Below are 24689 nucleotides of genomic sequence, written 5' to 3' on the forward strand. Positions count from 1 at the left end.
TAAAATTATATACCTTTTTTATAATTTACAAATCTATTGGCTTTCACCCAATCCCCTTTTCAATTTGAGTACTTTTTCCCTATAATTCACCACCCAACCGACCCAAACAGTTTACAAACCCACACAACCCACACATATACACCAACACGTATCCAATTTCTTACAACACATATACTAACCCACCTTTCCTTTACGTGGCATCACCATAACTCCAATTCCCTATACTACAATTAGACAACAACAACATACCACCCCACTTCCCATCCCTACATACACATACCCAACATTACAATCTATGCAACAACAACCCATCCCATTCCCACTAACATATACAATTCCTTAACAACACATATATACTTACACATATACTAACATTACAGTCATATACAACTGCAACCCCACCGACCCCAAAACCAACGGCCCATACATTCTAGTACATAGGCGCATACCCGTACACATACACTATTCATCATCCCATCCCAACGTTGCCCGACAACTCGTACGATTCCATAAATGTCTCTATCCTATTCATTCTTTATTTGCGGAGAGCTCGCCACATAAAGCTTCGAGAAGCTTCAATCGATCCTTCACTATTCACCTGGCTTCAGAATCCATCCGTTGGTTGAAATTCGGCATCTTTGGAAAGGATGTGAGGATATTCCTTATCCATTTCATGAAATTTGAATTTTGAAATTCTAATTTCATCCGAAAACCCTAGAATCTTTATCTCCCCCCTCATTTTCCCCAATTCTTCTCCTATATAAATTCCCTTCTTCTACAGTGATGGTTTTTTTAGAGAAGAGACTAAGAATATCATATTATTCTAAAAAAAACAAATTACGTAATCCTAAATCTCAAATAAGATTAAGAAAAACACCAAATTACCTAATCCTAAATCTCAAAGAAGATTACTATAGAAATCCTTGCTCAAGTTTTGTTTCCGATTCTCGAATCAAGACTTAGTATCAGTGGTGAAGAGGCTTCCGCTCATCTCTTCCCAAAACTCTGTTCCAGAGAAGGTAATATCCTCATTCTTATCTCTCATTTCCTTTTCGAATAATGTACATGTTGTTTAGGATTTTGTCCAAATGGTCACGATCTTTAGGATTTTGTTGTTGTTTGTCATATGGTTCTGTTTCTTAGAGCAGCTTGAATGTGAGTTGAATGTCAATATTATTCTATAAATGATTCGATTAGTTTAATATCATTGCTTTTTATATAGAATAGTTCGAATGTTTCCCATGCTCTGTATTCTAGATATCTTTGATAAAATAAGAGTTGTTAATCTTGCTTTTTTAATAGAGTCACCTTTCTTATCTCTAGTTGTTTACTTGGGATTCTATTGGTTCTCAGATTTGGAGGTCATGGCTTTGATGTCATGTAAGTCTGATGATCTTTATATGTTTGTTTCTCTTAGTATTTGTTCAATTCAAGATATTATGGACATGATCTTTGTTTGTGTTCTCTTAAAAGCGTGTCTTCCTTTCTTTGAGTTTATTTAATTACTAATTGGTTCTCTTAGCCTCAAATCTCCCTAGTTGAATATTTACTTAATATTTTAAAATGTTTTACTTACATCTAATAGATTAAAATGTCTTATTTACTTATAAAATAAATTTTATAAAGTTAGTCAAATGAATTTTTCAAATCGTCAGACAACTGTGTGTTAGCGGTTATTTCAAGTAGATCTTTCAAGGTTTGGAAACTCTTTTCACACTCATCCGTCCATATGAATTTCTCTTTCTTTTGGGTCAGTTTCATCATAGGAGATGAGATGAAAGAAAACCCTTCTACAAACCTTCTATAGTACCCGACTAGACCCAAGAAGATCCTGATGTCCGAAGAAGACAACGATCTAGGCCAATTCTTCAAAGCCTCCGTTTTCTTAGAATCAACCTTGATTCCATCATCAGACACTATGTGACCAAGAAATGTCACCTCCTTCCGCCAAAATTCACACTTATAAAATTTTGCAAACAATTGCCTATCCTTCAACGTTTGAAGTACAACCCTCAAGTGATTCTTTTGTTCTTCCTCACCCTGAGAGTAAATCAAAATGTCTTCAATGAAGACTACAATAAATGTATCAAAGTAGGGATTAAACACTCTATTCATTAGGTCCATAAATATCGCCGGCGTATTCGTCAACCCAAAACTCATCACTATAAACTCAAAGTGACCATACCTTGTTCGAAAGGCCATTTTGGGAATGTCACACTCTCTCACCTTTAGTTGGTGATAGCCAGACAGAAGGTCGATCTTGGAGAAATGACTTGCCCCTTATAGTTGATCGAACAAGTCAACTATTCTAGGAATTGGGTACTTATTCTTAATAGTTATCTTATTCAATTGCCAGTAGTCTATGCACATTCGTAGTGACCCATCCTTCTTTCTCAAAAATAGCACAGGAGCACCCCCTGGAGAAATACTGGGACTTATAAACCCCTTTTCTAACAAGTCCTTTAATTATTCCTTCAACTCTTTCAATTCTGCCAGGGCCATCCGATAAGGAAGAATGGAGATAGATTGGGTGTCGGAGAGGAGATCGATACCAAAATCAATTTTTCTTTCTGGAGGAATACGAGGAAGGTTATCGGGAAAGACACCGGGGAACTCATTGGCTATGGAAACCGACTCAAGAAGAGGATTTTTGGAGTCGACATCCTTAACCCTCACAATGTGGTAAATACAATCCTTAGAAATCATTTTTTGGGCCTTATGATAAGAAATGAACATACCCTTCACCGCCGAATCACGACCCTCTTATTCAATAACAGATTTATTTGGAAATTGCAACTTGAATCGACGAGTCCTACAATCTATGGAAGCATAATATACATGTAACCAATCCATTCCAAGAATGACATCGAAATCTACCATGTCAAGCTCAATGAGATCACAAGGACTAACTTTATGCAAGATAGACATAGGACAACCCCTATAGACCTTTCTAGCAACAACCGACTCACCAACGGGGGTAGACATCAAATAAGGCTCTAATAACATTTCGAGTGATACATCAAACCTATTCACTAAGAATGGGGTAGCAAATGACAAGTTTGGATCGGGATCCAATAATGCATATACATCAAAAGTAAAGACCTTTAACATAATGGTAACAATATTTGGTGCTTCCTCAACCTCTTGTCTCCCAAACAATGCGTAGAAATAGTTGGTGCGTTGGCCACCTCCTTGAGCTTGTTGTCCATGAGAAACTTGGCCTTGAGACCTACCAACACTACCACCCCTACAATCCCGAGCATGATGACTCATCTTGCCGCATTTGAAACATGCGTTTGAGCCCGCCAAGCACTCCCCTTTATGGGTTTTCCCACACTTCCTACATGAGGGAAAAGCTTGGGTACTAATGTTATCTCTTGGGACCATTAAGTTGGGACATTTGTCTTTGTTGAATTTGGAAGGAGTATTGGTGGAACCTTGTCCCCCAAATCGTTGTCCACCTTGACCTTTGCCATTATTACCATAACCAGACCTTTAAGGGTTAAACCCTCCACCATCCACTCTAGCCTTTTTGAACCCCCTTGATCTCTCTCTCAGCTTCTCTTCTTTAATTTATTCTGCGTAATTCATTAACCGAGAGATGTCTATCTCCTTGAACAATATGGCCATTTTTCACTCCTTGGAAACTAAGTTTGAGACACCAAAAATAAACTTGCTCATCTCAGCTATTGGGTCTGAGACCATGAAGGGAGCATACTTTGACAACTTAGTGAATTCGAGAGAATACTCCCTCATGCTTATACTTCCTTAACGGAGGTTGATGAACTTTTGGATTTTTGCCTCCCTTAACTCCAATGGGAAGAAACGGTCTAGGGAAGCACCTTTGAACTCTTCCCATCCTATCAGCCCCATTTTCTCATCCCTCTCAACAACCAATTGTTCAAACCACACTTGTGCCACACCTTTGAGTTGATAGGCCACTAGCTTGACCTTTTTCATTTGGTGGCACACCCATAATTTCCATAATCCGATACACCTCATCAATGAACTCCATAGGGTCCTTATCTAGTTTAGAATAATCGAACTTGGGCAGATTCATCCTTTGGAAATCCCGAATCCTAGAGGCCAAATTTTGCATTTGGGGAGGAAGGACACATTGATGCCTTTGGTTGGCCACAACTTTAGCCAACAACGTGATGATGTTTTAGAACTCAGCATGGGTTACCCCTTCCTCATGATGTGGAATATCCAGAATCGGAGGAGTTTGGTCCTCATCATCAACCTTTGCTCTTTGAGGTGCTCTTTCATGAGGCATTATCTAGGGAACACAAAACAGGTCGTTAGTTAGAGGAAAGCTTAGGACATTCTAAGGCACGACATGAATTTGAAAGAAGTGAAAAACTGTCCTAAACATCCTATAGTTTCCATTCATAGTTTTGGTACGCTTGACAACCATGAACAAGACCTATTTGATGCGGTATGTTGGACTCCGAGGACCATTTCAAAATCTCATGCTATGATACCAAGTTTTTCACAACCCAAGCCTAGGTCCTAGACGTGACATGGCTAATGAGACACCCAGAGGTACCTCACCTAAGCCTCTTATCATTCATTAAGTATTTCATTGGTAATGATAAACAACTCAAGCGGAAAATAAAAAGGGATGTAGGGACTAAGGGGGTTCACATTTAATAAGAGTCAAAGATAACATAACATCTTTTTCTATGTCCAACCATACCTTCTACATTAAAGACTTGGCGGGGGCTATGACATGTCCCTAGCTCACGCTCAAAATAAGTGTCAAGAATTTCCTTAATAAAAATCTTAATGTTCTCATAACATAAGCTTAGAATAAAAAGGATGTTGTTCCCAAAATATGGGAACTCACCACAAACAATCTTCAAACTAATCCAAGCTAGTCACGTGGAGGGGGTCGAGGAGCGACGTCTATTCCTACATGGTGATATTATATAAGTAAAAATATGCGTTAGTACTTTGAATGTACTAAGTATGTGAGTATGCTATGAAATGAAGAACATAAGAGAGACATGAGTAAGCAATATGCATAAGTGAATACATGCATTAGACATCATTATATGGAGCCTTAAAACATTCATTTTATGGGGAAGTGACCATAACCGACATTTAAGACCATGTGAGCTATTACATGAAATCCAACATAACCCCCTACGTTGGTCAACTTTGATAATTTTTTTAACTTTGACTTTAAGGGATAATTGTAGATCCACTATCCTAAATAGCCTACAAGGGCTCCAATGTTGACGCATAGTTAATGCAATATGAGACTTTACTTAAGCACCCCTTAGGTGGATTCCCCATCTACATGCTACATTCGGTGTTAGGTTAATCCAGCGGAATAATATTTAATTATCATAATAACATTTCAGTGTTAGGTTAATCCCGCGGAATAATATTTAAATATCATAATAACATAAGCATTGTATAACTTTAGACATCAAATCATCATTGGTGGAATAACTCATTAAAACATTTCATTTGATTCAACTATGTGAGAATTATCCTTTCCCATTGAATCCTTTCTTTGGCTAAAAGTCATCATTCAATCATTTCATAAGACTCCCTTAAATATAGGTATTTGCTTCATAAACTTTCATTTGGAGTCAAAAATTTCAATTCAACTTCATTTCAACATAAGAAGACTAGGTGGGTTCATTTCGTATAACTTTCAAACATATTTAATGCATGAGAGTGATGGAAATGCATCATATGAAACATCTGAAAACAATCCACCCTATACACTTTAAAACTACCTTTCAAGCCTTCATATTAGAACCTTGATAAACCATCCAATTCATGTAAATAAGAATCAACATAAGCTAATATAGGTAAATAAACTTCAAATATTCAAGAATCTATGCATTTGAAATCGTAGTATGAAAATTCATAAAAACTCATCACTTGAAATTGAGAGTAAATATACATAGATATCAATAGGAGTAAATAAACTTAAAATATACCATAATCTATGATTTTGGAACCACCATGTAAAATACCATAATATTTCATCATTTAAAATTGATATACTAAGTTGAGAAAACATTTGGGCTCCATGGGTGGAAGAACCCATGGATGAAAACCCACATACCTTAGTGTAGAACTTGAAGAAATCTTGATTTTTGTTCCAAAATGGGAAGCTTGAATCCTTTGAGTTTGAAAGAAAAATTGGAGGGGATGATTTGAGAGAGAAGAGGATGAAGTTTAGGGTTTTGGGGAGACAAAACACAACAAAAATGGTCCCAAAGGCGTCTAAGTTCGTATATATGTTATTAGGTAATTTTCCAAGATGCCCTTCATCAAAACAAATCTGGAAAATGGGCTCAAAACTCTGCAGGCGCGATAGTGGTGCGCTGCGCCACAGGCCAAACTACTGCAGCTAGTTTCGGGCACTTTGCTGGCACGCCGCGCCAAGGGCCAAACTACTGCAACGGTAGTCTTTGGTAAGATGATTATAACTTTTGACATTGAATTCAGAATGAGGCAATCTTTGTGGATTTGGAAAGAGGACTCAAAGACCTTTAATTTGATTAGTCATGAAATGCCAATTTTTTTATATAATAAGAGATATGCACATTTGAAGTTGACCCTATTCCGTACTCATACGAAAACTTAGCCAATGAAAATTTTTTGGACTTGTCTTGTTGTAGAAATATTTGGGGTGTTATATTGGGGTAGGTGTAGGAGGGATAGGGAAAAGACTAGAATGCCCCTCCTTAAGAAAAAAGGAAGAAAAATTCACCTGTGGGGGAAAGATCCGCGACGCGGGCTGGTTCCCTCATAGTGCAATTTTTTTAAAAAATTTTTCCAATCGAATGCTAACCCCGTTGAAAATAATTAGGATAGAATTATGTCCAATCCGTGGTAGGTTCGTGACGCAGATCTGTCACCCACTTCTTTGTTTTCGTCGCTTCATTCCGAAGATTTATCTTTTGATTCGGTTGGCCTAAAATTCAACTAAGACCATTCTCCCATACAATTTTTTACCCTGATCAATATTCTGGCCTTGGATTGATCGAAAAAGTTAAGGAAGATGTGTTAAATGAGCAATCTCTCATCTAGGGGTATTTTGATAATTTTACCGGGTGTAACATTAACTCTTTCAAGTTATAAAAATTTTGAAAATATAATGCAGTAATTAATTTATTAATAAACAGATAAAAAAGGTAATCAATGTATTAATGGTAATACTGAATTACTATTCAATCAGGACTCTAGTTTTAATTTATAAATTAATTGATTATATTTTATTAAGTAATTAAATAACAATATATTTTTCCTTAAATAGTGTTTTATAAATGGTCATATTTATCAATAATTGATTTTCTGCATTTAGTTGGACACTATTTTAGTTGTTATCAATCTCCTAATTAATCTCCTAGTTTTAATTTATAAATTAATTGATTATATTTTATTAAGTAATTAAATAACAATATATTTTTCCTTAAATAGTGTTTTATAAATGGTCATATTTATCAATAATTGATTTTCTGCATTTAGTTGGACACTATTTTAGTTGTTATCAATCTCCTAATTAATATCCTAGTTAATAGTGTCAATATCATGTTTTAGTTTCTCTTTCCTCCTTCTTTCTATGATTTTTTTTATTGTTTTGAAAATTGTTATCATTTTTTAAAAAGAAATAGTATTCTCATTTCTTAAATCTTTTTATTTTTTTTTAAATCCCTCATTATTATTCTCACACAATTTTCTTCCTTAATATACCCACATTAGTTATTTTTTCTTTAACTTTTGTATGCAAGATTCTTTTCTTTTTTCTTTCCTATTTGTCTTCAATACAAATTTTATGCTTTCATCCATGATTTAAAATTAATTTATTTTTTATATAAATTTTGTGAATTAACATTAAAAAAAATTTGTTAGTATGAAATATGCTAACGTTCATTCAATCTTGATTCAATAAGGAGATAATAATATGAAATCTTAATTAAAATTGATATCTAGATTGCAATTTTAGTTTTGAAATCCACTACATAGACAAAGTAGTAAGAATTAAATATATTGAAATTCTATTTAGATACCAATTGCATACGTTGTTACACTTATGTTTTCCAGATGTATATCAATTGGATACAATATTAACTAGTTTTAGCTTGGCTTACTCGGTTGAAATCTTAATTATATTTATATTTTCAATTGTATACCAATTAGATATCAGTTGTATACATGGTTAGACTTAATATTTCTAGTTGGATATCAGTAGGATACTAATTGGAAATCAATTGTATGCATTGGTGGACTTAATTTTTTAAGTGAATTCATTGAGTTACAAGACCAAAAAAATTAAAATATGTATTTGTCACAATTAAACAACTAAATTATATAAAAATAAATTATGACAAATTTTCAGGAGTATAATTTGAACATGTCTTCTTGTTGTGTCCCTCCCGATGTCATATGCTGCAAGTAATATATAATTTTCTCTATTTGAAAATCAACATACTTTTTTGTTCCAATATGTGCATCTCTCTTTCTTGAAAATTTATATCTTAACATATTAATTTCATACCATTTACAGTCCAATAAAATACACATAATAAACATTGAATACCAACTTTATGAAAACTACAAAAGAAAATTCAAAATAATGCAAGTTTAGAGGCAGTAATGAAAGGCAAATTCATACCAATTTCATTGGAAGTTAATTCCAACACAATTGAAAATAAATACCAAACTCCATGCCAAATATATTTAATGACCATCAAGGTCATTTTTGAAAATTTTATAAAATGATCATTTTACCCCTCCCTTTAGATGCCCCGAGTCATTTCTGATTGGTACTAGGTGTTGATTTTTAGAAAATCCTATGAAAAGTTAAGTCTTTGGAAATTTTGAGTTTTCATAAGTTTTAAGTATTAAAAAGTGGTATTTGGGGTCAATCGAAGCTATAGATCTCAAAATAGAATTCCGTCGATTTCAGTAGCTTCGAAATATCAAAATTGGCTTAGAAGACTTTACGGAATTAGATTTGGAGTTGTAACAAAGTTTTGAGGCCTTGAGTTGAGAAATTGAGGAATTTTGGAATTTTAAGTCAATGTTTGACTTTGGTCAACTTTTGGAGTTCCGTTGCTCAAAATGGAATTCCGACGACTCCGTTGAATTTGGGAGATGGTGTTTGGTTTATAAGAAGAGTTAGTTGAATTTTTAGAGGTCTCGAGTTTGTTTTGGTATTTTGAAGGCCTAAGTTGGTTTAATTGCGACTTTTTGAGTTTTGGGTCAATGTGATCTCGAATTCAAATTATGATGGTTTCATCAGCTCTGCAATGACCAAATTATCCTAGTAGCATCATTGGAATGACTATTGAGGCAATTGATACGAGTTTGGGGCCATTTGGCTCTTTTGACTTTGAAAGTTAGCCTATTGTTGACTTTGGTCAATATTCTTGGAAAACGCGCTCGAATGAAAATTCAAACAGCGCGGTTAGTTCCAAAATTTCTATTTTGGTCTAGGACGACCCTTCGTTCGCTTTTCGGGGCTTCCGAACTAGCATCGAGGCCCGTTGTGGAATGTGGCGTAAAATGGCTCTTGGATGTGGGACCCACTTTCTATTAAAATGATCTCGTATTAGAATTATGAATGTGCTATTGAATCCAGAGCATTGAATTTAGTGGGGTAGTATTTCTGGTTTATTTTTATCGAATTCTAAACGAATCCCGAGCACCCTATCGGAGATTTTGAATTTTTCGAAATCTGATTTTGGCAGTAGCTGGTGCAACCCGTTTTTGGTTTTTTCTCCAACTTTAAAACCCTTTATCTTGAGTTATATAACTCCAAATTGGGTGATTCAAAAGGAAAACTTGTGAGATTTTTCATGAAGAACGCATTGGAGATATTGAAAACTGATTTGGAGCATTCAATTCAGGTAAAAATCATGATTTTATTTGTAACAGTGTCCATTTTTGGATTGAGTTTTTGAAGAACTTTGAGAAATTATTTTTTGACCTATATAAACCCAATTTTGGTGATTCAAGGGTCTAAATTCAAGAGAATTTCTTGAGGAATCTCGTGGTGAGATCAGATATGCGAGGGGAAGCTTCGTTTGAGGTGAAAATGCATGTTTATTTACTGATTTAGTCTTTTTTTAAATGAAATTTTGTTGAATTTTGGAAGAGTGTATCTTGGTCAATATAACTCCGTTTTGAGTGATTCTTGAGGCTAGGTTGTGGAGTTTCTTGCAAGGATCATCATAGTGTAATTTTTTTTGGGTTGGAAGGGTTTCATTTCGTCGGAATTAACTGATCTTGATGCTTCCATATTTAGGTCGTTTAGTTGAAATTTATGAGTTTTTGTTGGATGCTCATCCCGTGTAATTTTCTACCCCAAATTGTGTTATAAATCTGATTTGTGAGCTCGGGCTGATGTTTGGAACCTTTTTTGGGGGGTCAAATCCAGAATTTCGTATGCGGGTCCCACAATTCCCGTTTTAGACCCCAAAATTGGATCATCTCCAAAAATTATGAAATCAGTGTCTAAACGATCGTATTGATGTCGTGGTTCTGTTTTTGATAGTGTGGCAGCATTCTGAGGCAGGTTGGAAGGGAAAAACTCTGGCACAGTGATTTGGAGCCCGCGTGTTTAGCCTACAAGTAGGCTACAATTTACCTTTCTTTATATTGAGCTAGAATGTGTGAAAACATGTTTAAATAGTTAAAATTTAGGTTTGGTAGTTTGATTGTATATTTTAGCAGTTAGAAATTATGTTTTAGGTTGTTATAAAGTTTTTCGGATATTTAGATGTATGTGTATCTTGTCGTTATTTGTTAGTATTCTAAGGAGAGTTGAATGAGCATATTGTTGATACTGTGGAGTATGTTAGCCTTAGTATGAGATGTAAACTTCCTTTAGATGCCCCAGCGTTGCTCCGGTGGACTTAGGTCCTTGTAAAATAGTGTAGCGGGCTAGTTCCTGGTAGTTTGGCCTTAGTTAGGTGTTACCCTTGCTCTTTAAAATATCCTCATCCATAAATCAATATAATCATGACTTTCGTGATGTGTCGGCAACACTAGATTTCATGATCGTTGACTTTGGCTTCAGTTCCAGTTTTGGCGGCATATCGGTTGACTTATTTGGGAAAAGATTTTTGGTACTTTTGTATTTTAGTTGGGAAGTAGAATGTTTGACATCATGGGATAAGTTATCTGCGAGCATTTGGGTACTAAGTCCCGACCTCTGTTCTAAATTATCGGGGAGCATTCGGGTACTCAGCCCCAGCCTCTACCGGCTTGCTATTATGACGAGCATCCGGGTACCCAATCTCGGCCTGAATCATACCGATGTATTATGGAGAGCATCTGGGTACCTAGTCCCAGCATCGACTGTACCAATGTATTATAGCAAGAATCCAGGTACTCAGTCCCGGCCTTGACCAATTTAAATATTAAACGGAGCATCCGAGTCCTAGTCCTAGCCTCGACCCCAACGTCACCTGTAGATCGATTGACTCTTGGAGATTTTGGGCTTGGAAATGATATAGTACTTCGGCTTCTAACATTGCAGATTCTTGGTTCTAGTCTTGGTAGTTGTAGCTATTCTGTGTACTCGACAGGCTTATAGGGGTTCGTCTGGGATTTTATTTAACTTGCGCATGAGTGTTCCAGCTGGGCTTATGGGGGCCCTGTTGGGTATAGTTAGCTGTAGTTCTCATAGGTAGTACTCTTTTCCCTTTCGATGCTTATGTTTACTTCTATTTAGACTATTCCTCTTTTTCATATTGTTTTTACCTTTTCTGCTCATTCGGCCTATGCTGCCTACTGGGTACCTATTGTCTTGGTACTCATACTACACTCTACATCTATTTTTGTGGTGCAGGACCGAGCACCATCTACCACCGTGGATAGATCGAGCCTATTGCAGTCAACTTCAGAGACTAGGGTGAGCACTTAATGTTTTTGGATCATTTCTGTCTCTTTCAGTATGGATGACCCATTTTTTGCCTTTTGAGACTAGCCAGTTGTTGTATATATTTTTGGTCCACTTCGAGATTTGCACTCATCTTTTATTTTATAGCAGCTCTGTACTTGTGATTCCAGGTTTTAAGAGGGATCTTTAGTTGTTTATATCATATTTTGGTTTACTTCCACTTATTCTTTCTGCCTATATTTATAATTTGCCACTCTTGTTTAGTTTCTTCCCTCAAACCCATTACTTGAAGTTCTGGGTTGATGGGTTGGCTTACCTACTAGTGGGTTATAGTAGGTGTCATCATGACATAAGGATTGGGTCGTGACAAGTTGGTATCAGATCCCCAGGTTCATTGGTCTCACTTGAATAGAGCTAACATCTAGTAGAGTCTCGCGGATGGGTGCAGAGATGTTCGTAACTTATCTTTGGGAGGCTATAGGATGTCATTAGGAACATTCTCTATGTTGTATCATTTCGTGCAGTGTTGTGTCTTATTAATTTCGTGAAATCTCATTTGTCCTACTATTTCATAGGGATGGTTCGTACGCACGGTACCACCAGTCATGATAACACACCAAGGCCTAGCATACCTAGAGTTCATCCTCGTGGGATAGGTATGGGAGCAGCACCAGCTCCCGACCCGGAGATAGAGCTGGAGCTAGTAGAGAAGCATCATAACATTCCTATTCCTACTCAGTCAGAGGGACCACCACCACCAGCATAGCCCCCAACTGCACCAATTATGACTCCATCACTATAGGCAGTAATTGTGCAGCTCCACATGGCTATTGGGGTTGTACCACATACCCCAAACCCTATAATGGGCATACCAGCACCACGAGATCCACCCGTCCAGCCAATACCTGAGGTTCAGCTGTATCTACCAGTTGTTGCACCCCCGCCAACAGTTCCGGAGGGTGTGATGTCATTACATGATCAGAAGATGTTAGCGGTATTTTAGAGGCTGCCACCCTCAACATTTTCTAGAGCCATTGGTGAGGATTCCATGGAGTACTTGACTACCTATCAGGATCATTTCCAATTCTTGGGTCTTTTGGAGTCTAGAGGTACCGACTTTAATGCTTACCATTTCAGAGAGGAAGCCAGACAGTGATGGCGCTCTTATTTGCAGTCCAGGCCAGATGGGTCACCACCATTGACATGGGCCCAGTTCTTAGAGGCTTACCTGAATTGATACATCCCTAGGAGTGTTAGGGACCAACTTCGGGATTAGTTTTCTCAGTTGGAGCAGGGCCATATGACGATTGCAGAGTACGAGGCCAGATTTCATCATCTTTCCCGATATGCCACTCTGATTCTATCCATTGAGAAGGAATAAGTACGATGTTCTGTGTACGAATTGAGACCTTACCTAAGGTTGGGGACTGAGCACTTGGTTTCTGCGAGCCATTTCTTTTTGGATGTGGTGGATCATGCCCGCACGATCAAGATTATTCATCGTCAGGCCCATAGGGGCTGCAATAAGAGACCTAGGCATCAGAAAAGCTAAAGTGGGTCCCATTCTAGAGGCCATGATACTCATGACAGGCCCCACTAGCAGTTCTAGCAGAATAGGTACCAGCAAGGTCAGTCCAGCCAGCCGATTCAGGCCATCCTACCAGCATTTGAGGGTAGTCAGCCCCATTCGAGGGGTTCAACCGCAGGGCAGCGCTCGAGGGGATCAAGTTCGCTTCCTTCCTACCACAGATGAGTTATCATGGGTCACTCAGCTTCAGGATGCTTTGATTGTGGTTCACTGAAGCGTTGGGCTAGGGTGAGTCCCGGTCGGGCTAGACCGTTGGTAGTAGCATCACCTCCATTATGAGGTATAGATCGGGGTCATGGCCGCAGCGATGGTTAGTAGGTGTTTGGGGAGTTTCCTAGGGAGAAAGGTTAGATGGTAGGGTGAATGCTCATGGGAGAGGCCGACAGTGCCATTTTTGTGCTGCTCCGGTGAGGGTAGAGGCTGAGGCATCAGATAATGTTATCACAAGTACTATCCTTATTTGTCAGCAGACTGCTTTAGCCTTATTTGATCTAGGTTCCACGTATTCCTATGTGTTATATATATTTTGCTAACGTCTGGTATTGCTTATGAGTCACTTGAGGTCTCATTGCATGTTTTGACCCTGGTAGGGGATTCGTTATAGTGGATCAGGTTTGTAGATCCTGTACGGTTACTATTCACGAGAATAAGACTCGATTAGATCTTATTTTACTTGATATGCTAGACTTAGATGCTATTTTGGACATGTATTGGTTATCTCCTAATCATGCGGTTTTGTACTATTATGCCAAGATTATTACATTAGCCATGCCTGGTTTTCCCCCGGTCTTGTGGCAGGGTGTTTATAGTCGCTCACCAACTGGGATCATATCCTTTATGTGGGCCCGACGGCTAGTTGGATTTGGGTGCTTGGCGTACTTAGCATATGTCTGTGATGTGTCCAGCGAGGCCCCTACTATTGATTCTCAGTCCCTATGGTTAGGGAGTATACTGATGTCTTCCCTACTGACCTACCTTGTCTACCCCAGAGACATATATTGACTTTGCCATAGATTTGGTGTTGGGAACTAAGCCTATGTCTATACCACCTTACTGTATGGACCTTGTAGAGCTCAAGGACTTCAATGTGCAGCTTGAGGATCTTTTAGGTAAGGGATTTATTCGCTCGAGTGTGTCATCATGGGGTGCACCCATCCTATTTGTTAAGAAGAAGGATGGGACTATGTGAATATGTGTTGATTACAAGCAGTTGAACAAAGTGATGGTGAAAAACTATTACCCCATACCTCGTATCGATGATTTATTCAATCAGCTTCAGGGTGAGACCCTGTTTTCTAAGATTGACTTAAGGTCTGGCTACCACTAGTTGCGGATTAGAGTAGTCGACATTCCTAAGACTACTTTCTGGACTCGCTATGGCTACTATGAGTTCCTTGTGATGTCTTTGAGCTTACTAATGCCCCCACAACTTTTATGGACCTTATGACTCGAGTATTTAGGCCTTATCTTCACTCTTTCGTGATTGTATTCATTGATGACATACTGGTATACTCACGGAGTAGGGAGAAGCACACGCAACACTTGATGGTTGTGCTCTAGACTTTAAGAGATCAACAGCTTTATGCTAAATTCTCAAAGTGTGAGTTTTGGTTAGAGTCTGTGTCATTTCTGGGATAAGTGGTGTCTAGAGAGGGTATCAGGATGGATCCGGCGAAGATTGAGGCTATTCATGGTTGGGCTAGGCCTATATCTGTTATGGAGATTAAGAGTTTCATTAGATTGGATGGGAATTATAGACAATTCATTGAGGCTTTCTCTACCATTGAAGCCCCATTGACCCATTTGACCCGCCAGGATGTTCCCTTTGTGTGGTCTGAAGAGTGTGAGTCAAGCTTTTGAAAGCTTAAAGAGTTACTTACCACCGCTCATATTCTGACTCTGCCAGTTGAGGGAGAGATCTTTTTGGTATATTGCGATGCTTTTGGTGTAGGTCTTGGGTGTGTACTAATGCAGCGAGGCTGACTTATTGCTTATGCTTCTAGACAGTTGAGAGTGCACGAGTGCAACTACCCACACATAACCTAGAACTGGCGGCGGTAGTTTTTGAGCTCAAGATATGCAGGCACTACTTATATGGAGTTGATTGCGATATATATACAGATCACTGCAGCTTACAGTACATTATGAGTTAGAAGGATCTTAATTCTAGACAGCGGACTTGATTGAGCTACTGGCCAATTATAACATCTCTATCCTTTAGGCAAATATAGTAGCAGATGCCTTGAACTGGAAGACGAGGAGTATGGGTAGTTTAGCTTACTTTTCTGCTGTGGAGCAACCCCTATCTTTGGATATCCAGTATTTGGCTAATCGGATGGTCAGGTTGGAAATCTCAGATTCTGGACCGATTTTGGCTTTTATGGGAGCTCAATCATCTTTACTGGACCAGATTCGTGGCCGACAGTTTGATGATGGAGCATTGGTAGAGCTTCGAGAGTTAGTATTGCGAGGAGAGGGTGGCCAAGCTTCTATAGATTCGGATGGCATACTACGATTTGATGGCCGCCTTTGTGTTCCCAAAGTTGGAGACTTTATTCAGGTTATCCTTCATATCACGACCCAACCCTATAGGCCGCGAATGGGGTCTGATCTGAACTCCCGTATACACATTTATCAACTGTGATCAAGTCGAACTATAAACAACATAGTAGCATGCATCAGAACCCTATTGGGTGATAATATTTCCATAACCTGCAGCCTCTTTCATTTGTATCACATCATGAAAGGGCACGCAAGCCGACAAGGCTTCCATAACATAATAACATGTAAAATACATCATATAGACCTAGCTAAACCAAACTAACATCCATAACTTATATACACATGTCTGCAGACTCTAAAAATATTAACGACAATATATGATGGGATAGGGCCCCCGACGTATCCCTGGATAAACAAAAACAATTATATATATCAGCAGTCAGTGCAAAAATTAGGCTCCGATATAATGAAGTCTCTTCTAGTTGAGCTGAATGGAATCCTAAGCTGATGGACTCCTAAAATCCTGTATCTGTACCTACAGGCATGAAATGCAGCCCCTAGAAGAAAAAGGATCAGTATGATATATGTACTGAGTATGTAAAACATAACATAATACAACTGAAAGCATATCTGAAATAAAGAAGCAGAGGATAAAATATCAAATTAGAAATCTGTACCTGTACCCTGTTATTCATAAAACATGTATTCTCAAATTATACAATATAGCCGACCCTATCAGGGATACGGTGAATCATATCTGTAGGACCATCATAGGCCTGGCGCCATCACTACCTTATTAAAATACATCATCACATATATACATACATACCCGACCCTCTAGTGAGGGACTCAGTGAGTTTTTTATGTCATTGCATTATCATGTCCTCGTATAGTGTACCCAATCCTTTAGTAAGGGACTCAGTGGATAATGCAGTGAACTGCTCACGTCTACATACCTCGGCCCGAGACTCGGTGATAGAAGGGTTACAGTATGCACGAGTAGAGTAGTGAGTAACCATATTCAATTTCAAACATTATCAGAGACTTGACCGTATAAGAAGATTAAACTTTCATCTGAAGACCTGAGTAGTAGTGTAGTCATCTCGAGTTCCCTCTAAATTCCATTATGGGCTATATCAATTGTAATCTCGAGGACCCTAGACATGTATTAACATAAGGCCAAATCGCTTGTGGGACCAGAAACTCTTCTTATCATAAAGTCTTGAAGACTTAGAGCCTATACATTTGTTACCTCTTTAACATATAGAAGTTTCCAAGGAAATAGTTCAACTACTATAGGAGTTCAATATTCAGAAGTAAATAAGAGATTCTTAAGAATGGAATTACCCCCACATTTCATATACAACCCACTTAAGACTAAGACATGCCAAGGGGAAGCTTCACATACCTCTTACGAGTTACTCTTTATCATGTTCGCCTCGTCGTCCTTTGAACATATTCAACATGGAAGCAATACGAATATCAACAACCCTTGACTTTTTAGCATCTTAAGTTGCACCCAAGTATTCATAGAACTCATTTTCTCGCTCGTGTTCTCGGCTAGTTAAGGCGTTACCGGAAATCGGGCAACACTTACCCTATAACATGCCCTATACAAATTTCCAATTACATCCCTAAGTAATACAGCCAACCAACAACAATAACCTGAAGCTCATATACACACAAAACATGGAAACATTACACCACACAAGCTCCAAACAACTTGCTGAAAATTACGATACCAAAATAGGGTTTCTAGTTTCCTTTTTGCAACACTTTTAACCATACGAAATGGAGGGTCGGTTGGATGCAACCAGAAGCACCCACACCTCTTTTATTCTATATTCCATCCCTGCAACACACCACCACACACCTGCAGCAGCATCCCACACACATAACGCCTCATTTCGACTATAATTTAACTACAATGACTCCAATTTAGTTTGCTTCTAACGTCGAGCATTTCTACAACATTCTTACACTTCAATCTGCATAAAAGGTGTATAATAAATCCTATAAAAACACCATAAACTTCAAATTGGAAGGAAAGACCTTACCTTACTCGAAATTGGCCAAAACTCACCTCGGAAACTTTTCTAATGCAGTTAAAACATTGTGGCTTCTTGCTATTCATTTGGTGCTGATCCAAACCATGATTTTATACTATTAATACCTCCATATCATCGTGTTATACCCTATATAATTAATTTACGGAAGGAAATCCAGACTTACCTTTTTTTCCCCTAGGCCGTCACCTTTTCCTCTCTTAGTTTAGGGCTTTTGTTTCTTTCTTTGCTAAAGTTTTTGGATGAAAATGAGACTAAGAGTCATTTAACATGTAGATATATATTGACTTATGGGGTGACACATGTCATCCCCTAAGGGTGACACATGTCCAACCCCTATTAGGCCAATACATACATGCTGCCAATTAAGGGCTGTCACATGGCAGTGGGGTCCACCCACCACCCCCAAGTAGGTGGTTCACATACTTGAACCCAAGAAGATGGGTCACCTTCTGGCGCGTGTCACCTCCCTATGCTGCCATGTGTCATTCTATCCTCCTCCTCGTGGGTTCGTAGTCTCATCTTATTTTAAGAACCTATGTAATTCGTGATACGTAAGCTTGGTATGTACTCAAGTGGCTTAAGTATGTAAGACTTCTAAATTAATAGCTTACATAGGTAAGTTGAGCCCTACGATTCATTATTTGGCCTCCAACTCCTTCCGACTTCCTATGAATCTATTTTCAACCTTCCCTACTACAGGGTATCACATTCTTCTTTCCTTAGAGTTGTTTGATGTGTGTGGACAGTAGAGGTCACATGGCTATTTTCAAGAAGGTTAGGAACATGTTTCAAGGTGTAAAAGTGTGGGGTATAACACTTTATGAAGCCCATGATTCCAGATATTCTATCCATTCGAGCACCGCGAAGATGTATCAGGATTTGAGACAACATTACTAGTGGTATGGTATGAAGAGAGATATAGCTGAGTATGTATCGAGAGGTAATGATGGTATTTGGGTCATTGTTGATCGATTGACCAAGTCAACGCATTTCTTGCCAGTATGGTCCACTTTTACTATAGATAGTCCAGCTCGAATCTATATTCAGGAGGTGGTCCATCTGCATGGGGTACTGATATCTATTATATCAGATAGGGGATCTCAATTTACTTTCAATTTTTGGAGGGACTTTCAGAGAGAGTTAGGCACCCGGTTTGATCTTAGTATGATATTTCATCCATAGACCGACGGTTAATCAGAGCATACTATTCAGGTTCTGGAGGATATGCTGCAAGCTTGTGTATTAGAGTTCAAGGGTCATTGGGAGCAGTACTTAGCTTTGGCAGAGTTTGCGTACAACAACAACTACCACTCTAGTATTCAGATGGACCCATTTGAGGCTTTATATGGTAGGCGTTGTCGTAATCTGGTTGGTTAGTTTGAGTCTTCATAGCCTAGGACGCACAATACCGATTTACTTTAGGATGCCATAGCTAGAGTTTGAGTTATTCAGGATAAGTTAAGGATAGCTCAGAGTAGGCACCAGAGTAGGCTGATCATAGGAGTCAGCCCTTGTGCTTCAAGGTCGGAGATTAGGTATTCTTGCGGGTGTATCTCTTGAAGGGCATGATGAGATTCGGTAGGTGGGGTAAGCTTCACCCCAGGTATATCGAGCCCTTTGAGATTCTAAGGAGAGTTGGAGAAGTTGCTTATGAGTTGGATTTTCCACCAGCATTTTCAACTATACACCCTATTTTTCATATTTCTATGTTACGCCTGTACATTCCAAATGAGTCTCACGAGCTTCAGTATGACTCTGTTGAGTTGGATGATCGCCTGACATTTGTTGAGGAGCCAGTTTCTATTCTAGCCAGAGATGTTTGCCAGCTTCATTCTAAGTCCATCCTTGTGATTATGGTCTAGTGGTGCCATTGTCTAATCGAAGAGGCTACATGGGAGACCAAGCAATAGATGCGCGAGCAGTTCCCCATCTTATTTGTCCATCCAGGTATACTCTTGTCCCTACTTTCACAAACAAAAGTTCCTTTAGTAGTGAATGTTGTAATGAGGAAGGTCATTTTTGAAATTTTTGTAAAATGACCATTTTACCCCTCCCATTAGATGCCCCGAGTTGTTTTTGATTGGTACCGGGTGTTGATTTTTAGAAAATTCTATGAAAAGTTAAGTCTTTGGAAATTTTGAGTTTTTATAAGTTTTAAGTATTCAAAAGTGGTATTTGGGGTCAATCAGAGCTACATGTCTTGGAATGAAATTTCATTGATTCCAGCAACTCCAAAATGTCGAAATTGGTTTAGGAGACTTTACGAAATCACTTTTGGAGTTGTAACGAAGTTTATAGGCCTTAAGTTGAGAAATTGAGGAATTTTAAGTCAAGATTTGACTTTGGTCAAATTTTGGAGTTACGATGTTCGAAATGGAATTCTGAAGATTCTGTTGGATTTGGGAGATGGTTTTTGATCTAGAAGAAGTGTTGGTTGAATTTTTAGAGGTCCTGAGTCCATTTTAGTATTTTGAAGACCTAAGTTGGTTTAGTTGTGACTTTTCGAGTTTTGGGTCAATGAGATCTCGAACTCAAATTATGAGGGTTCCATCAGCTCCGGAATGACCAAATTAGACTAGTAGAACTGTTGGAATCATTATCGAGGCAATCGATACGAGTTTGGACCATTTGACGCTTTTGACTTTGGTCAACATTCATGGAAAACGCACTCGAATGAAAATTCTGACAGCGCGGTTAGGTTCGAAATGTCAATTTTGATCTAGAATGACCCTTCATTCGCTTTTCGGGATTTCCGGACTAATATCAAAGTCCATTGTGGAATGTGGCTCAAAATAGCTTTTGGGTGTGGAATCCACTTTTTATTAAAATGATCTCGTATGGGAATTTTGAATATTCCATTGAGTCTGGAATATCAAATTTAGTGGGATAGCATATCTTATTTATTTGTATCGGATTCTGAACGAATCCCGAGCAACACATCGGAGATTTTGGATTTTTCAAAATCTAATTTTGGCAGCATCTGGTGCAACCCGTTTTGGGGTTTTTCTCCTACTTTAAAACTCTTTATCTTGAGTTATATAGCTCCAAATTGGGTGATTCAAACGGCAAATTTGTGATATTTTTCATGGAAAATGCATTGGAGAGATTGAAAACTTATTTGGAGCATTCGATTTAGATAAAAATCATGATTTTATTTGCAGCAGTATCCATTTTCGGATTGTATTTTTGAAGAACTTTGAGAAATTATTTTTGTCCTATATAAACCCAATTTTTGTGATTTAAGGGTCTAAATTCAATAGAATTTCGTGAGGAATCTCGTGGTGAGCTCAGATACGCGAGGGGAAGCTTTGTTTGAGGTAAAAATGCGTGTTTAGTTACTGATTTAGTCTTTTTCGGAATGAAATTTTATTGAATTTTGGAAGAGTGTATCATGGTCAATATAACTCCATTTTGAGTGATTTTTGAGTCTAGATTGTGTGTTTTTTCACACGGATCATCGTAGTATAATTTTTTGGGTTGGAAAGGTCTTCTTTTTTTGAAATTAGTTGATCTTGATGCTGACATTTTTAGGTCTTTAGTTAGAATTTATGAGTTGTGGTTGTTTGCTCGTCCCATGTAATTTCCCACCCCAAATTTATTATAAATCTGATTTGTGAGCTCGGGATGACGTTTGGAACCTGTTTTGGGATTCAAATCCAGAATTTCGTATGCGGATCCCACAATTCCCATTTTAGACCCCAAAATGGTCCGGCTCTAAAATTATGAAATTAGTGTCTAATCAACCGTATTGACATCGTGGTTCTGTTTTTGATAGTGTGGCAATATTTTGAGATAGTTCAGAAGGGAAAAGCTCCGGTATAGTGATTTGAAGCCCGCATGTTCAGCCTACAGGTAGGCTATGATTTACGTTTCTTTAGATTGAGATGGAATGTGTGAAAGCATGTTGAAGTAGTTGAAATTTGGATTGGGTAGTTTGATTGTATATTTTAGCTATTAGAAATCATGTATTAGGCTTGTTATTGGGTTTTTCGGAGATTTAGAAGTATGTGTGTCTTGTCGTTATTTGTTAGTATTATAAGGAGAGTTGAATGAGCATGTTGTTGATACTGTGGAGTATGTTGGCCTTAGTATGGGATGTAAACTTGCTTTAGATGCCCCGGCGTCGCTCCGATAGACTTAGAACATTGTAGAATGGTGTAGCGGTCTAGTGCCTAGTAGTTTGGACTTAGTTTGGTATTACCCTTGCTCTTTAAAATATCCTCATCCATAAATTGATATAATCGTGACTTTCATGATGCGTCAGCAACACTAGATTTCGTGATCATTGACTTTGGCTCCAGTTACATTTTTGGCGACATGTTGGTTGACTCATTTGGGAAAAGATTTTTGGTACTTTTGTATTTTAATTGGGAAATAGAATGTTTGGCATTATGGGATAAATTATCTGTGAGCTTCCAGGTATCAAGTCTCGGCCTCCGTTCTGAATTATCGGAGAGCATTCGGTACTCAGCCTCGGCCTCTACCGGCTTGCTAGTATAATGAGCATTCGGATACCCAGTCTCGGCCTTAATTATACCGATGTATTATAAAGACCATCCGGGTTTTTAGTCCCGGCCTCGACTGTACCAATGTATTATGGAAAGTATCCAGGTACTCAGTCCCGGCCTTGGACACTTTAAACATTCGGGGGAGTATATGGGTCCCAGTCCTGGCCTCGACCCAAAGTCACCCCTAGATCGATTGACTCTTGGAGATTCTGGGTTTGGAAATGATATAGTACTTCGGCTCCTAACATCGCAGATTCTTGGTTGTAGCCTTGGTAGTTGTAGCTATTCTGTGTACTCAGCGGACTTATGGGGGTTCGTCCGGGTTTTTATTTAACTTACGCACGAATGTTCCGGCTGGGCTTATGGGGGCCCTGTTGGGTATAGTTAGTTGTAGTTCTCATAGATAGTACTCTTTTCCTTTTTGATTCTTATGTTGACTTCTATTTAGGCTATTTCTCTTTTTCATATTGTTTTTACCTTTTTTGCTCATTCGTCCTATGATGCTTACTAGGTACCTGTTGTCTTGGTACTTATACACACTCTGCATCTACTTTTGTGGTGTAGGACCGAGCACTAGCTACCGCTGTGGATAGATCGAGCCTGTTGGAATCAGCCTCAGAGACTAGGGTGAGCACTTGACATTTTTGGATCATTCCTGTCTCCTTCAGTATGGATGGCCCATCTTTTGCCGTTTGAGACTAGTCAATTGTTGTATATATTTTTGGTCCATTTTTGGGACTTGTACTCATCTTTTATTTTGTAGCAGCTCTATACTTGTGACTTCCAAGTTTTAGGAGGGATCTTTAGTTGTTTATATCATGTTTTGTTTTACTTCCGCTCATTCTTTCTGCCTATCTTTATAATTCGCCACTCTTGTTTAGTTTCTTCCCTCAAACCCATTACTTGAAGTTCCGGATTGACGGATTGACTTATCTACTGGTGGATTATAGTAGATGTCATCATGACTTAAGGAATTGGGTCGTGACAATATATAAACACTATAGCTAAATCACATGACTTTCATAGTAATTAAATGTCATTTATATATACATTATACACCCATTGCATACCATTATGACAAGTCTATACAAATTACGTGTCACTTTCATGTCAAGTCTATACAAATTACATGTCATTTTTATGTCAAGTTCCTTCCCTTCCATTTAGGTTGACAGAGTACACATTCATGTCAAAATATTTGCCAAAATTCGTGTCACTTTCATGCCATTTGATATTCACATAGTGCACATTCCATGCCAACTATATCACACTACAAAAATCCATACCAATTTCATGTCAAATGCAAAAAATATATATCAAACTTATCCAATTTAACTCAATTTTGGATAATTATAAAAAAAAAAGCAAAATTAGGTCTATGATACATAATCTATAATCATATCAATTACATGTCTTTTATATACAAATTTCATAAAAAAGGTACTACATACTTTGTAAGAGTTTGTATATAAAACATTTTATCCCAATTACATATTAATTTAATATAATCTTAAAATACATAAATACACCTTCATCAAAATGTCAGATTTGTACAAATTTAGGGCAATTGTAAAAACACACAATAAAAAATATAGTCTATAATAACAAATAAACAATCTAAAAATATACATAAGGTATATCAAAATCATCCTATTTTTTCAAAAAATACCAAGACATAAAGTATACCAATTTCGTAGTAATTTCATACAACTTTCATAATAGAGATATGCATAAAGAAACTTAAAAAGAATATATTCAAAAATAATTGTTATAAAGTATTGGAAAGAAATAATTTTTTTAATCCTTCAATGTCGAACTATTAGGTCTTTTTTTCTCGATGGTTTTGAAGGCTCACCCTTTTCCACACTCTATGCCTTTTTTGATTTATTCTTACTTACGAAATCAGAATCAGAATTTGAATCTGAAAAATTGGATGAATGAGAATCCAACATCTTCCCCTTTCTTTTTTTCCCCTTCTCTGTGGTTTCTTTGTTCTTGACTTGTATTTTCTTCTTCGTGGATGTATTCTGATTCTTCTTTAAAGGAGTTGGATTATTGTTTGCTGGGGTGGTATTCTTTTTGATAGGGTCCTGGGTTAAAATGTTGAAGGCTGGTGGCTTAATATTTACGTCATGTTCATCTTC

At 37.9% G+C, this 24689-nt stretch overlaps 1 long non-coding RNA gene across 1 annotated transcript; it reads left to right on the forward strand.

The window, feature by feature from the left end:
* The first annotated feature begins 335 nt into the window (after window positions 1–335).
* On the forward strand, window positions 336–23453 carry LOC129882627 (uncharacterized). The gene is made up of 3 exons (XR_008765812.1): window positions 336–1019; window positions 11828–11890; window positions 23110–23453. It is a non-coding gene; the product is annotated as an uncharacterized LOC129882627 (long non-coding RNA).
* Window positions 23454–24689: the final 1236 nt, after the last annotated feature.

The sequence above is a fragment of the Solanum dulcamara genome, chromosome 3 (genome assembly GCF_947179165.1).
Source record: "Solanum dulcamara chromosome 3, daSolDulc1.2, whole genome shotgun sequence".
NCBI classification, from domain to species: domain Eukaryota; kingdom Viridiplantae; phylum Streptophyta; class Magnoliopsida; order Solanales; family Solanaceae; genus Solanum; species Solanum dulcamara.